Source organism: Sinohyriopsis cumingii, chromosome 3 (genome assembly GCF_028554795.1).
Source record: "Sinohyriopsis cumingii isolate HCF-2022 chromosome 3, ASM2855479v2, whole genome shotgun sequence".
Lineage (NCBI taxonomy): Eukaryota > Metazoa > Mollusca > Bivalvia > Unionida > Unionidae > Sinohyriopsis > Sinohyriopsis cumingii.
In genome coordinates, this window is record NC_142963.1 from 28,772,283 (window position 1) to 28,786,927 (window position 14,645).

A 14,645-nucleotide genomic window follows, 5' to 3' on the forward strand; every position below is an offset into this window, starting at 1 on the left:
GAGATTTTCGCTTAGCTACATGTTCAGATATATAAAAAATTTATGATTTAACAATACTGCTTGCACATGTGTAGGTGAGGGAAAATTTGACTTTCTTCTTCATATTGGACCTAAGATTTTTGTGTCCTGTACCCTTTTTACAAAATTCATACTTCTATGTTCTGCATATGTTCATCTGTACATGTGCAGTAGGAACCTCTATGCTTTAAATCTCTGTATGACTGTGTGTGTGTGTGTGTGTGTGTGTCTGATTTGGATTTTTAACATAGCTTTATAAAAAAATCAGTCATATTGTTATGATGTCTGCAGTGTAGCAGTTAATAGTGATGTCTAGCTCAGGGGCATCTTCCTGAAGACATGTGGCACCAAGCCCCATCCAGTCACATTATTCAGAAACCAGGCTGACCAGTCCTAACAATAACCTCTTAATGGTGAGGGCCAAGTGAGGCAGCTGCTAGTACCATTTTTATAAGTCTTTGGTATCACTTGGCTGTTACAACCTCAAACATCCGAACCAGACGCTCTAACCACTTAGGCTACTGGAGTGATCCTGCTTTAAATCTAAGGCCAAAAAGTCTAAAATCCAAAAGAAAAAACTTGGGGTCAGAAACCGGTAACATTCAGCATTAAAATGTCAGGTCTCAAAATTGGTTTCTTTTACTAAATTTTTTTAATTTTTAATTTTTTCATGCGAATACAATGTCTACATTATCTGGTATCATTATACAGTTTGAATCTTTCTCCTTTTCTGTAGTAAATACTACCTGCTTTGGCATATCGTAATAAATGCTGACACTGCAAAATTCATAAGTAGGGTACAACCTCAAGCTCATAACTTGTAAATATGGCCCATGGAGTTAATGATTTTCTTCTCAAGACAACCAAATTCTTGTGGCTCATCATAATTTTTCACTGCCATGTTTGAAATAAATCTGAAATTTTTCCATGTTCAAACTGTAACAGGTAAGATACAGCGTACACCTGACAGGCATATTTTTCATTTCATTCTTGATTGCAAAACACTGGTTTAGTCAAGTTTCATATCCAAGACATTCATTTTGTCTTCAAATCAGACAAGTTGCCAATGTTCATTGAATAAGATGAAGCTGACTGTACATATGTCTTCCACATTTCAACTGGACTCCTACTCATGGTTATTTATAAAGAAAGAATACAATGTTGTTTGGAACAGTAAGTTACAGTCTGATGCCATTATTACTGCAATAAAGTTGTTACATTTATGTTCTTCTACTTATTCCAATTTTGGCACCCTTTAAGGCCTACAGTACTTCATACTTGATAGCAACTGTATTAAGTAAATAAATCCTTTCCCTCTCTTCAAGTGCTAAAATTCACTAATTAACCAGGTTTATCATAGGCAGTTTGTCACTTAACACACAGTTTGTATCAAAACCCTCTAAAAAGAAAATATTCAAGGCCTGTGTTTCAAGGACTTCCAATGGTTTTCATGAAGTATTTTGTCTTATGGAAAGTGAACCTTCTCCATGCATTAGTTTTTTTTTTAATACTAATGTTTTTAATCATTTCAGCCACCAAATTTTAACCTGTTAACTAAAATGTAAGCAATACAAATTCTTAATAGAAAAAGTGATTAAATGTTTTGTATTGCTGCTGATATACTGAAGGAGTTTTTCAAAACATTCAAAGACTCTTCAAGGGTCAAACATTTTTGAAATTGAAGTTTTTAAGGTTGTACAAACTAAGTTTTTACTTAGTTTGTACAACCTATGATAAATGGATATATTTAATGCAGTTTTGCAGTTCTGAATAGAATTAAATAACTTCAAATCCATGTACATAATTCAGGATCTATGCAACCATACTAATTCATCACATTTATAAAATATAACAAATGTTAATTTATGATGAAAGTGTCATGAAATGTATTTGTGAGTGTGCATGCGTGTCTGCTTGTGCTAGCTTTAGATCTCTCTTCTGAAGCAATGCTGAAAGGCCAATTGCCTGAACAACTGGGGTAAACTGAAAAACCTGCTTGGTTAATTGCACTTCTCCATGAGCACACCTGTCAAGAAAAGCTTTTCTATGAATACATATGTATGTGCCTTCTCTACGGGCAACATCAGTCACTATCATCATAAGAATGCAATTAAATTGGGGTTTTTTCTGGGTGTTTGTTGTAGTTAAGAAGCTTGTGTTCTATACACGAGTCTTTATCACATTAACACTACTATAAAAAATACCCCTACCCACCCCACGCAAACCCTGCTGGATATTTGTTTGCACTACATCATTATTTAATCTGGAAAGACGTTTCCATTAAATCAATATTTGATGAATTAAATTTTTATTTGGCAGAAAAACTGTTTCATGATAATGGTTTTCTTCAATGTCCAATCCTATTAAAGTGGCCCAGTTGCATGCTGGTCAGGGACAAATGACAGCCACTATGTTGAGATTTCTTTTAATGAAAAAAAATCATTGATGCAATTTAAATCCCATGAAATACGTATTTAATTCATATTTATTCCATAATGATCTTAATTTAATTACAAGGTACTGTACAGAGAAATTATTATTTTAAGTGCATAATCAATTTCAGCAATGGACAGCCCAATCTGAGATCAGAACATAGTTTACTATGAAGATAATAAATAGGCTGACTGAAATCATACATTCTGTCAATATACATAAGACAATAGGTATACACCTGCAACGGATACTGACAATCTGGACATGACACCTAAATCTGTGAATTAAGAGCAACAGGTGAGTGTGAGTATTCATTAAATTAAAGCTTCAATATTTCTTTGCACACATCTGACAGAACAGAGAAATCGAAATTTCATCAACTAGTATTATTTATAATGTAATGAAAATCAAGCAAAATACATGACTTCTTATTAAAAGATGTGAATTTCATGATGATTCAAATTTCCAGGTACAGTACTAACTGCAGTTTCTGATAAAAAAAATGAACTATATATATAGTTTCATTTATTGGTTTTGATTGTGATTTTCTTTAGGTTCAACAAATTGGGGCCAATTCTATTGGTATTTTCTTTTAAAACAAAAGGGATCCACATCTGACCCCGCATTATATGTAGGTCTGTTTGTTATCTTGGGAGAGCTCATTGCAAAGATTTTGTATGAAATTCAGAAGCACATTTACACACCTGCCAACCCTGATGAATCCGTCTCAGTAAAGCAGTTGATTTTTTTCCCACAAGTTTGACCAGTTTTCAGTAAGGTGTAACAAAATATCATAAACCGCTACTGTAAAGCTGGAAAACGTAATTAAAAGCTCCATATTCAGAACATGTAGCGACGATAAACATTATGTTCAACTGAAAAGTTTGTAAAGTATGTGTAGACTTTATTTACCACTAGTACAGTGCACACATTTTCGTTCCAAACCCTATGCAGCTCAATGGCTTGTTGCTGTCTCTCAACTTGACATAATTCCTGGAAATTCCTTTTCCATTTCACATGATGATGGCAATCATATTTCCCGCCATGAGTCACACTCAAATTGGCACGTCATGTCCAATAAACATAACTGTGTCCCTTCTAGCTTTTATTCACAAGAATCTGAATATTCCTTTTTATATTTTTTCCTGTGTTGATTATTAACACTTTTCAAGAGGCTTATTTTCCCTTTTGTCTTAAGCATGCATCGTTTGCTGGACGCCATTTTTAGAAAAATTCTATGATCAGCAGTTTGTCATGCAGATGCTTCACATGAACAAATATGTGCAGTTTAAAGTGTCTGATGTGCTGCTTTAAAGTTATTCTGGTTTCCTGACCAATTTCACTACTTCTAATATGAAACCCAGATTCAAATCAAACACAGATGAACAAATTTTCCGGATTTTTCAGCAATGACCATTTTGCTGTAGTTTTTGCTTTTATGCCGTAAGTCCATATTTTAAGAGTAATTTTCATAAGACTTACGACAAAATCATAAGAGTTGGCAGGTGTGTATTGAGTTTCTTACAAGATCACTGACTGGCAACTCCTGGTGACATTATTTGCAATTATCAAGTTTCACACACAATGGGCTCTCAATAGTTTTCTGGTCCAGATTTTCCCTTTAATAACTTTGTATTTTGTGAAGAATGAAGAATGTACTCTCTGTGTCAGCATTAGAATGTGGTAATAGCAAAAGTTCCATGCTCAGCTGGCACAGAAATTCAAATTTAAATTTTCCTTTGGATTTGTTTTTAAGGCTGCTCCCCAATATTTCTTCAAGAAAAGTTCACACCAAGGAGGAAGTTATGATGTTGGTCTGCTGATGCATTTTTGAGGCTCATCTATCATAGTCAGTGACTTTTAGCATGGGGGGATTGGTTTGGTTTGGTTTTTATGGGTTTAACACCATTTTGCAGCACATGATAGGCTATTTATGGTGGCCAGTATAACTGGTGGAAGAAGCGCATATTGACTGAACAAAAAAAAAACCTATTTTAAATGCCCTTAAATATTCCATTAAAGACATGTTGAACAACACAATAACAATTAAACAATACAACTTGTTGTGTAACCATTAGCGTTCTTAATCCAATTACTCAGCCACATATCTGTTCAGGCAGATGGTCTTTAAAATGTTATTTTCGCTCGACCGCTAGAAGAATCACATGTAACCATCCTATGCAATATTCTGTTCACAGTGATATAGGCTTGATAAATGGTTATGATCATTGCTCTTGCCTTGGGGTGATGCTGCTTTCCATGCAGCAATTCAAATTGAAGGTCAACATCCGCTGGATACACTGGTGTTCTGTTCTGATAGGGATTAATAAGTACTCCAAAAGATTTATTGCCATGGATCAGTAGAAAAGAAGAGGGATTATACTATGTTCTTGATACAAAAGGTTAGTCAATTTGCAGTGAGTGACCCATTAATACACCTACACAGCAAAGCTGACATTGTATTGTGGCATCTTGCCATAGACATGTAGCGTTATGTCCCACCCAGTCACATTATCTTGACACAAGACCAACAAGTCCTAACAGTAACCACCTAATGCTGAGCGCAAACCAAGGCAGATGCAAGTACCATTTCTATAAGTCTCTGGTATGACTCAACCATGGTTTGAACCTATGTAACCTCCTGCATCTGAGGCAGATGCTCTAACCACTAAGGCCAATGGAGTGGTGGATATGCATGCACTAAGTATCTTTAACTAAATGAGGCTATCTAAACACTTTCTTCAAAATTATTATATTTTTATTTGTTTCATTAAAGAAACATAATTCAACTTAATCTGATTCAGCATTCCCTGCTTTCATCGCATTCCAGACAACTGAAATTTAGGTCAGCAAAACTTGAAAACATCTATTTGTGTCAGAATTTGAATATATTGAAAAAAAGACACCAGAGTAAGTAAAGTTCGACTACAGCAATATGACTTTAGTTTGTAAAAAAGCATCAATATGGGCTGCTAATTGTGTGAGATATTCCTAAATATTGGCCTCTCGTTCTCCTGCAATGAACTGAGGGAACACTATACACAACACCATTATTTTGGCCAGTAAGACGCTGACCCCAAAACATAAATACCTGGGTCAACATCTTACACTGTAGTTCAAGCAGTATCTTAACCCTTAAAGTGTTATATTGTTTTGCAGTACAAAACCCCTCAGTGCTGAATTGTTTGAGGAAAAAAAAGAAGAAAACTGCAGTTTTTAAACTGCATGCATTTCAATAAATATACACAGTAGATACACAAACCCTATATGAAAAATGATCGTGGATGTCTAAACTTTAAGATTAGCATCAAGACACATGTGTAAATTTAACATATTTGCATGTACAGGTGCAAATACAGGTAAAATGACAAGTTATGATTGTATTTCATCTGCTTTTTTTAAAAAATGAAAATGTATCTAAGAAATATTATATTCTTTAGTAGTTCAACCATGTACATGTTGTGTCTGTCACAATGTTATATCTAAATTGTGAAAATCACAGGTAAAGAAAGGTAACAGTTTTGTAAACATCCACTACATGAATGTCAGAGGTAAGTTTAGACCCCCAGAGAGGGTAGTAAATGTTCAATGTTCACTTGTTATTTATTCTAATATATTTGCATTATCTCATGTCAACTTGTGAGCTTACAGAGTCACCCCTTGTGTTTATTACCTGTTCAGGTGTTATTCTAACTCATCTGAACTACTACATTCACTCTGTTTGTAATTTACATATGTGTTGAATAACCTGAAACAATCAGGTACACAAAGTGCCACTTGGCACGTCTCAGATATGAAAGATGTTTGCTTTCTTCTAAATCCCTCATGCTCCTTTCTTTTCTTATTACAAGCAACAGAGGACGTGCAGGGTATGCTCGTTTAGCTCCAGGTGTAGCTGGAATAAATTCAGGGAAATGCCTCCCAATGAGGCATTTGGGTTGCTCACCAGCAAATTTTTGTCCTCTCCTAGTAGGTTCAGATACATCTCCTGCTTCCTGAACCAATGATTTCACTACTGAAACACGGAAATCATGGTGACTTAGTTTCTTCTGCACAGGTGAGAATTTCAGGTACAACTGATGGGCATTTACAATACATAATTCAATAGATGAAAAAATAGTTTCCTCCAACATTTCTTGGATTTCCTTACTACAGTACTGTATTGGTTAAATTGGTCACTTAAATCTTCTCCTCCCATGTTTTTCACATAATCCACAATACATGTGAGTTTCATTACAGGTGTGTTTGTTGCAAAATTTGTTTTATTGATCACTGCTACCTTAGCTTCATGAAAACTTGAGATCATATTTACATCTCGTTTGTCATGATATTTCACCAGTAGCAAATTGTCCTTACTGCGAAAAATACACTCACCCTGGTTTAGTTTTTTTTTAACCTTCATTGCCTCTGCAACATCTACTCTATTTGTTTGCAAGGTTCCACATGCTGAGGTATTTAGCAACTCAAGTTCATTAAAAAGTTCAGGTGATGAATAATAGTTACCCATATATACTCTGTGTCCTTTATCCAAAAGACTACACTTGCAAAGCAAACCAATCACAACTTTTGTTGTTTTACTCAGCTCATCAATGTTTAGTTCTAGTCCTTCACAATAAATGTCAAGGTCTCCACCTGTTTTACCAGCATAAATGTGGTAGTAAATACAATATCCACTGCTTGCCTTGCACGCCTGGAACAGCTTTATACCAGACTTGTTAGGTTTGGCAGGGTTATAAACATGAAATTTCAGATGACCTTTCCAAGAGCAGGTAGCCTCATCAAAACTGAGGATTATATCTGGTGAATAAACCTCAGCAAATGTTTCTTTTTTTTCAATCATTGAACGAATCTTGTGTAAAGTGTCACCTTGATTGTTCTCGTTGTCTGCCAGGTGTAAATTGCTTAAAATAGCTAGAATCTATCCTTATTCATTTTTTTTGCTGAAGTATGGGGTTGATATCACATCATCAGTAGCCCAGTATGAATCAAGATCAGATTTATGTACCAAACCCATTGCTATAATCAATGCAAAAAAAGAGTTTTTGCTGCTCAGGTGTGACAGGCTGCCATTTGTTCATGCAACTGTTCTCCTTCAAGTCTGCCCCATGAACTCTCTGATCTGCATAATGATTTGTTTGATCTACTATCAGATGCAAGAACTCGTCATCAAATAGAAGTCTTACATAGTCGATAGGTTTAGTATTCGCCATATCAACATTTAATTTTGAAGTACCAGTGAATGGGGGGGGTGACAGGCATGCCATCTTTTCTCGTCCAGCCAGCATGTACATCCGACTCCAGTTCCACGTCGATTCCTGGCTCAAAATCGCTCATGGCTTTTCCATCAACACTTCACCAGCTCCAATAATTTCATCCTCCTCAAATCCTTCAAAATCAATGTCGTTGTCACTATCAGAAATCAGTATTTGTTGCAAAAAATCATCGTATTTTGCGTCAGCCATTTTAATTTTTTCCAATTACCATGTGCTCAAAAGCGAGTATTTGTAAAACTTCTTTGCTAAATGCTTAGTAAAGTACAATGGAATGCTTGTTCAGGGCCTCTATAAACCAATCAAATATAGTTTTACAAGCAGTCATGGCAAGTTGAAGTAATAGGATGCGTACATTGTTGCCTACCTGGAAAGCGACTTAAGTACTTTAAGGCTAAATCAGGCATGGGGATGATTACTGGTGCTCAATTACAATTACGAGATTACAGGTTGTTTGGTACTGATGATTACAATTATGAGTACACTTTACTAGAACCATGATTATGATTACAAGGGGATGATTACAATTATGATTACTTATTGTAATAGTCAGCATTCACGGTCTTTTGCTTATGGAAATTTGTATTAATACTACCATTATTAAGAAGATAGTGATTTTTTGGTTGTAATCATGATTACACTATGCAATTACACTGCCAATGAAGGAAACGAACTATGTACTACGCTGACCTGAAAATTTAGAGGCGCAGATGGGATAAAATTCGCGACACCGTGTGGAACGAACTACAAAGCCTACATGACATGATTTGTACTTTAGTGGACATTGAAAATAAGTTGATATTTCCTTGTTGAAAATAGTATTGCTATCAAAATGCTGCTAGTGCTGTAAAAAGTTAATTTCAACAACTGGTCTCTCACGCCATCTTTCGTGTTTCCTCAGCTACTGCAATATATATGAGTCAATAACATGTATTGACTTAATAACAGTGATAAAAACAAGCAGAAGAGTACATATGCGATCACAGCCATCTTTATCCTTACATTATAAACTGAATATACTTACCAGGTGAAAAATTATAATCTTAACACGAAGTATACACTGCTGACATCACACAAAAATCAAATGCTTTAAAAACGAAAATGATTTCTGCCAATTTCAGTCCTACTTTCTCTCAGGATTGTTAACACTGCTGTCTACGTCATTCATTTTGCAGTTTATAAATTACCGTCTTCGACGAGATTTCTTTTCTTTTTCCTCAAATTTGCACCTTTGATTTATTTCGATATTAAGACTAAATTTATTGTAAAAACATATGAAAAGTGTTATTTGTTCTTTTTCTGGTGGAAAATGTTATGTCACCCGGTTATTACGTCATTAATTTCGCTGTTATTCTCTCTCACCCGGAAGTGAAGGAGGGTCAATGTACATGATATTATTGATTCTGTGGAAGTAATGACAGGTGGCAAGTGTTGATATCATTGACGTAAACATTTATGTCGATGGTATAAATAATCTAGGTAATGATCATAAGACAAAGATTAACAGTTGATATATAAATATGTAGACTGGATATGTTAGAACTATGGGAAAACATGACAGCGAAAATTAGCACCAACTTGGTGACCAAGTTGAATTGCTGTCCAGGAGTATTTACAGAACAGCGCGTAATGCTGCCCTTCCCCACCTACCAAGTTAGTGCCCTGCTCTCTCCGGGGTGCACTCTGCTTTTCTTGGGGATAGCTATGCCTTAAATATCGAAACGTTTAATATATTGCTTATGGTGACGTTTAATGAATACTGACTGATTCGGACCATTGCATATTGGGACCTAATAACAGTTTGATTCAGACCAAATTATGGGCTGATTCGGCACGTCTTTTTATTCACACACACTCTGATGCACTCATATATACTAAAATACATTAAAGCATATGCAAGGAGGTATATTTATATACGTAGAAAAGTTTTTAATTTTTAATTGATGCATATAAACACTTCAAGGCTCCACTTTAACTATTATGTGGACATGATTTGCCTACACTGTATTATTGGCTTTGAACATGTGACATAACTAAATAAAGGTAAAACCCATTATAACTCAATTCGTTATAACACAATTCTGCTTATAACACAATGGCAGCATGGCTCCCATTTATTAATTTAAGGTGACCACTCTTTTTAACATCCTAAAATGTTGGAAAAGCTGATTATTTGTATCTCTATCAGATTTTGAATCCCAGCACTGCATTTGCCTTAACTGTCAGAATTTTCTAAAACATATTGCGGTGTTATATTTGTTAATGAAAATAAAGAAAAGCTATTATGCTCAGACAAGTTATAATGATTCATTATAAATTCAGAGAAAATAAATAATGTGGTGCTTTATTCAAAAACTAGTAAGATATATTGTATTCTCTAAAGAGATAACACCATAATTTTTGTTTTCATTTTCTTTATTATAATTGATAAGAGGTAAACACGATATCACTATGCAGAATATGTACATTTGATATTGAATTGTATTATAAATTTGACTTACATTCTTTATATAACATCATTATTTAGTACTATTTGTATATAGTTGAGTATACAGGATAAAAATACATTCTACATAAATCTAGAAAAAGCATTACATTCTCAGAGCAATATATATTGGCAAAAAGTGTTTTTTGCATTGGCCTATTTATAAAGTTTTATTTTCAGTGTTATTGTATTATTTCTTCATAAAATAAAGTGGATTATTTCAGTTTTGCAAAGGCGAATGAGCTGCTTTGAAAATATTGCTCTATTAAATTTTCAATACAAGATAAAGTCTTATGCTACTTTTTCATTTGATTTGTATGCAGAACAGTATCACATGTAAAATTGGGGTTTTGTTTCCTTAAATGCAGTTTTTAACTGCTCAGGGGTTAGTGGAAACTGTCCTATTTGAAATTTTCCATTTGAATCTAAGATGAAACTTGATAATATTTCACATGGTCTGATTCAGCCTATAATATGGTCCAAATCAGTCTTGGTTTTGGTCTGAATCAGCATGTAGATTGGTCAGAATAAGCCTAGTCTTAATTAACCTGTAATATGGTCCAAATCAGTCTTGGTTTTGGTCTGAATCAGCATGTAGATTGGTCAGAATAAGCCTAATCTTAATTAGCCTGTAATATGGTCCAAATCAGTCTTGGTTTTGGTCTGAATCAGCATGTAAATTGCTCAAAATAAGCCTGGTCTGAATCAGCCATAGGCTAAATGAGTCTGCACCCATATTTAAAGTCTGCTCTTTGTGCTTTAACATTGTATTTTTCTACTTTAGCTTTCACTCACAATGCAAATAGCAGCTTCACTGCACCAAAAGAGTATTTTAAAAATAACCTATCTCCAAGAGAAAGGGATTTTTAAAGAGATCTTATGACATTTAAATGCCCTGACATGCAACCAGCACTCAGTTCATCTTAGGGATCTGTGGACACCTTGTATTTTTTTCAAATGGCAGTGTGAATGCTGTTTGATGCTGCATAAAAATGATATAATTCATATAGACTGAAAATGAATAAAATGGGTTCCTCTTGCTGGCTTTTTAATAATTTTCCATATTTTCTTCCTGTTTCTGCAAAGATATGCCTTTAGTTCACTCACAAAATGGGTAACAGTAGCAAGAAGTTAGCATAACCCTGAGGGAGAGACTTCCTTTGATTGGTAATGTGTTGCTGTCACAAGCATCATGATTTGCAAGCATCTTGTTGTCTTATTACTGTAGATAAAATGATCCTTTGGAAAAAGGAGACAATTTTGATAAATCCAAGGAAAATGTTGAAGACAAATTAATCAGATGCTACATGACTCACCAGGGAATAACCATTTTACATGAAGGCAGCACTTTTAATAGTACATGTATGACTGTCTTGAAATGTTTATGATGAGTTAAATGCATACTGTCTACATTATTTGGTTAATTGCATACTTTCTGCATTAATCATTAAATTTATACTGTCTTCATTAATGGTTAAATGCATACTATCTGCATCAATGCTTAAATGCATATTGTCTGCATTAATGGCAAAATTCATACTTTCTACATTAATGGTAAGATGCATACTGTCTACATTAATGGTTAAATTCATATTTTCTACATTAATGGTTAAATGCATACTGTCTACATTAATGATTAAATTCATACTATCTGCATTAATGATTAAATGTATACTGTCTAAGACCGCTCCAGTGGCCTAATGGTTAGAGCATCTGCCATGGATGCGGGAGGTCATTGGTACTAACAGCTGCCTCACTTGGTACTCAGCATTAAGAGGTTGGTGTTAGGACTGGTCGGCCTGGTGTCAGGATAATGTGACTGGGTGGGATGTGATGCTACATGTCTGGCATGATGTCCCAGTGTGTTAGACATCACTATAAATTGTTACACTGCAGACATCATAGCGATATGACTGAAAAATTATTAATGCTCCATTAAAAATCCAAATCACACACACATACTGTTTGCATTAATGGTTAAATTCATACTGTCTACATTAATGGTTAAATGTATATGGTCTTCATTAATGGTTAAATGCATATTGTCTGCATTACTGGTTAAATGCATACTGTCTATATTAATGGTTAATTGCATACTGTCTTCATTATTGGTTACATTCATGCTGTCTTCATTAATGGTTAAATGCATACTGTCAGCATTAATGCTTAAATTCATACTGTCTATTAATCATTAAATGCATACTGTCTACATTAATGGTTAAATTCATACTGTCTACATTAATCATCAAAATCATACTATCTGCATTAATGGTTAAATTGATACTGTTTATTAATCATTAAATGCATGCTGTCTACATTAATGGTTAAATTCTTACTATCTACATTAATCATTAAATTCATGCTATCTGCATTAATGGTTAAATTCATACTGTCTGCATTGATAGTTAAATTCATACTGTCTACATTAATCGTTAAATTTGTAATATCTGCATTAATGGTTAAATAAATTCATACTGTCTGCATTAATGGTTAAATTCATAGTCTAAATTAATGGTTCATATTGTCTGCATTTTTGGTTAAGTTCATACTGTCTGCATTAATGGTTAAATTCATACTGTCTGCATTAATGGTTAAATGCATACTGTCAGCATTAATGGTTAAATTCATACTGTCTACATTAATGATTAAATGCATACCATCTGTATTAATAATTAAATTCATATTGTCTGTACTAATGTTTAAATTCATACTGTCTGTTAATTATTAAATGCATACTGTCTACATTAATTGCTAAATTCATACTGTCTGCATTAATGGTTAAATGCATCCTGACTGCATTAATGGTTAAATTCATGCTATCTGCATTCATGGTTAAATGCATAATGTTGACATTAATGGTTAAATTCATACTGTCTACATTAATGGTTAAATACATACTGTCTATATTAATGGTTAAATTCATACTGTCTGCACTAATGGTTAAATGCATGCTGCCTACGTTAATGTAGGAAAAAATGATATGCAGTCATTTAAGCCCATGTGAAAAAAAACTCTTTCAGACATTTTTCCATCTGTTTGCATTAATAGATTTTTGGATGCAGCATCAAATAAAATTTGTGATATTTAGTGAAAAAAAAATCTTTATATACAGTCAAGTATGAAAATAAAAATAAAAATGCTGAAGCATTTGCATACCATTTGGATCAATTAAAGGGCTATACATTATTTAATTATGTTAAAATCCTTCTTGAATAATTGGCAGAAAGTTGGTCATAACCTTTGGTGTGGTATTGTCCCTTTGTTTTGAAATGCGTGTGTTTCTGTGAAATAATGTTGATAAACATATTTGCTTTAAAATCTTCATGAAATCATATGAATTTGTTTGCAGAGAGTTACTTTTTATTAACAAATATAATGCAGACAGTTTGAAAAGTGATTAGAGTATAGTCATTCAAGAAACGCAATATGCACTATGATTGTGCCTACAATATTTGTCTAATTTTTATACCAGTTCAGATTGTTTATAAATATTTTCTTACTAGGATTTCAAAAGTTGCAGTCCAAGATTTCAAAACCTGGAAGAAGTTGGAGTCCCCAATAAAAATAGTTGAGTTTCAGTTGGAAATTCATAATTACTGGGAATCATTATTTAACCATGAAATCTTGTAGTTGTGTAAGCATAACTTGTGCTATGCAAAGGCAAAGAATTGACTGACTGCCTGTCCCAGAACCACACTTGTATTTGCAGTAAAAAAAAGCATTGTTAATAATGATTATAATTTTTTTCTTCAAAATCAGGCTTTTAGTAATTCTGTTCTTCTCAGTATGACTTTTCAGTGTAATGACACAGAAAGTTGTATCTTACATTGCATTAGCATATTGATAACACCATTTTTCAGTACATGATAAGCTATACATGGTGGTCAGTATATTTGGTGGAGGAAGAGCGAGTACCTTAGACCGCTAAGCCACACAGGGCCCCTGACCTATGAATAAATGAAATTAAATATGGAGAAGTGTTTTAATGTCAGTAAAGATACTGTATATACATTTGAAGTAAATACCTTCTAGGTTGTTTTATATTCTTTAATACAGCTGTGAAGTAAACAAACATGGTTTAAACTATTTTTGATTATCATGCATCAGCATTACTATCCAAGGTTTTGTCGTAGTATGAGAATAGTTAGTTTGGCACTAGAATTTTCCAATTTTGCCCTGTGTAAATTGTGGGCCTTAGGTGGCTATGTGGTCTAAGGTGTTTGTTTTTACAGATCACTGACATTTCGCCATTGTCCACATAGGCTTCAGTTTTGGCTCAGCCTGTGTGGGTTCATGAGATTGCTTGCCAATAGCTTTCTAGTTGTTAGTGGTTCGTCACTAGGCTTTCCTGGACCCATTCTTAACCAAATTATACTGGCTAACGCATATAGACTATTATGTGCTGGAAAATGGCATCATGCCCACAATCCACAAACCCC

General features: G+C 34.1%; 2 protein-coding genes across 2 annotated transcripts in view; one reads left to right on the plus strand and one right to left on the minus strand.

Annotated features, from left to right (window-relative positions):
* Positions 1–8,907, minus strand: part of LOC149802602 (stress-activated protein kinase JNK-like) — a 100,236-nt gene extending 91,329 nt beyond the window's left edge. The window contains exon 1 of the mRNA XM_089951883.1: positions 8,746–8,907. The gene's annotated coding sequence lies outside the window, so the exon portion shown is untranslated. The remainder of the gene's footprint in view (positions 1–8,745) is intronic.
* Positions 8,908–9,089: 182 nt separating this feature from the next.
* LOC149802603 (uncharacterized) overlaps positions 9,090–14,645 on the plus strand; it is a 75,125-nt gene continuing 69,569 nt past the window's right edge. The window contains exon 1 of the mRNA XM_089951888.1: positions 9,090–9,200. The gene's annotated coding sequence lies outside the window, so the exon portion shown is untranslated. The remainder of the gene's footprint in view (positions 9,201–14,645) is intronic.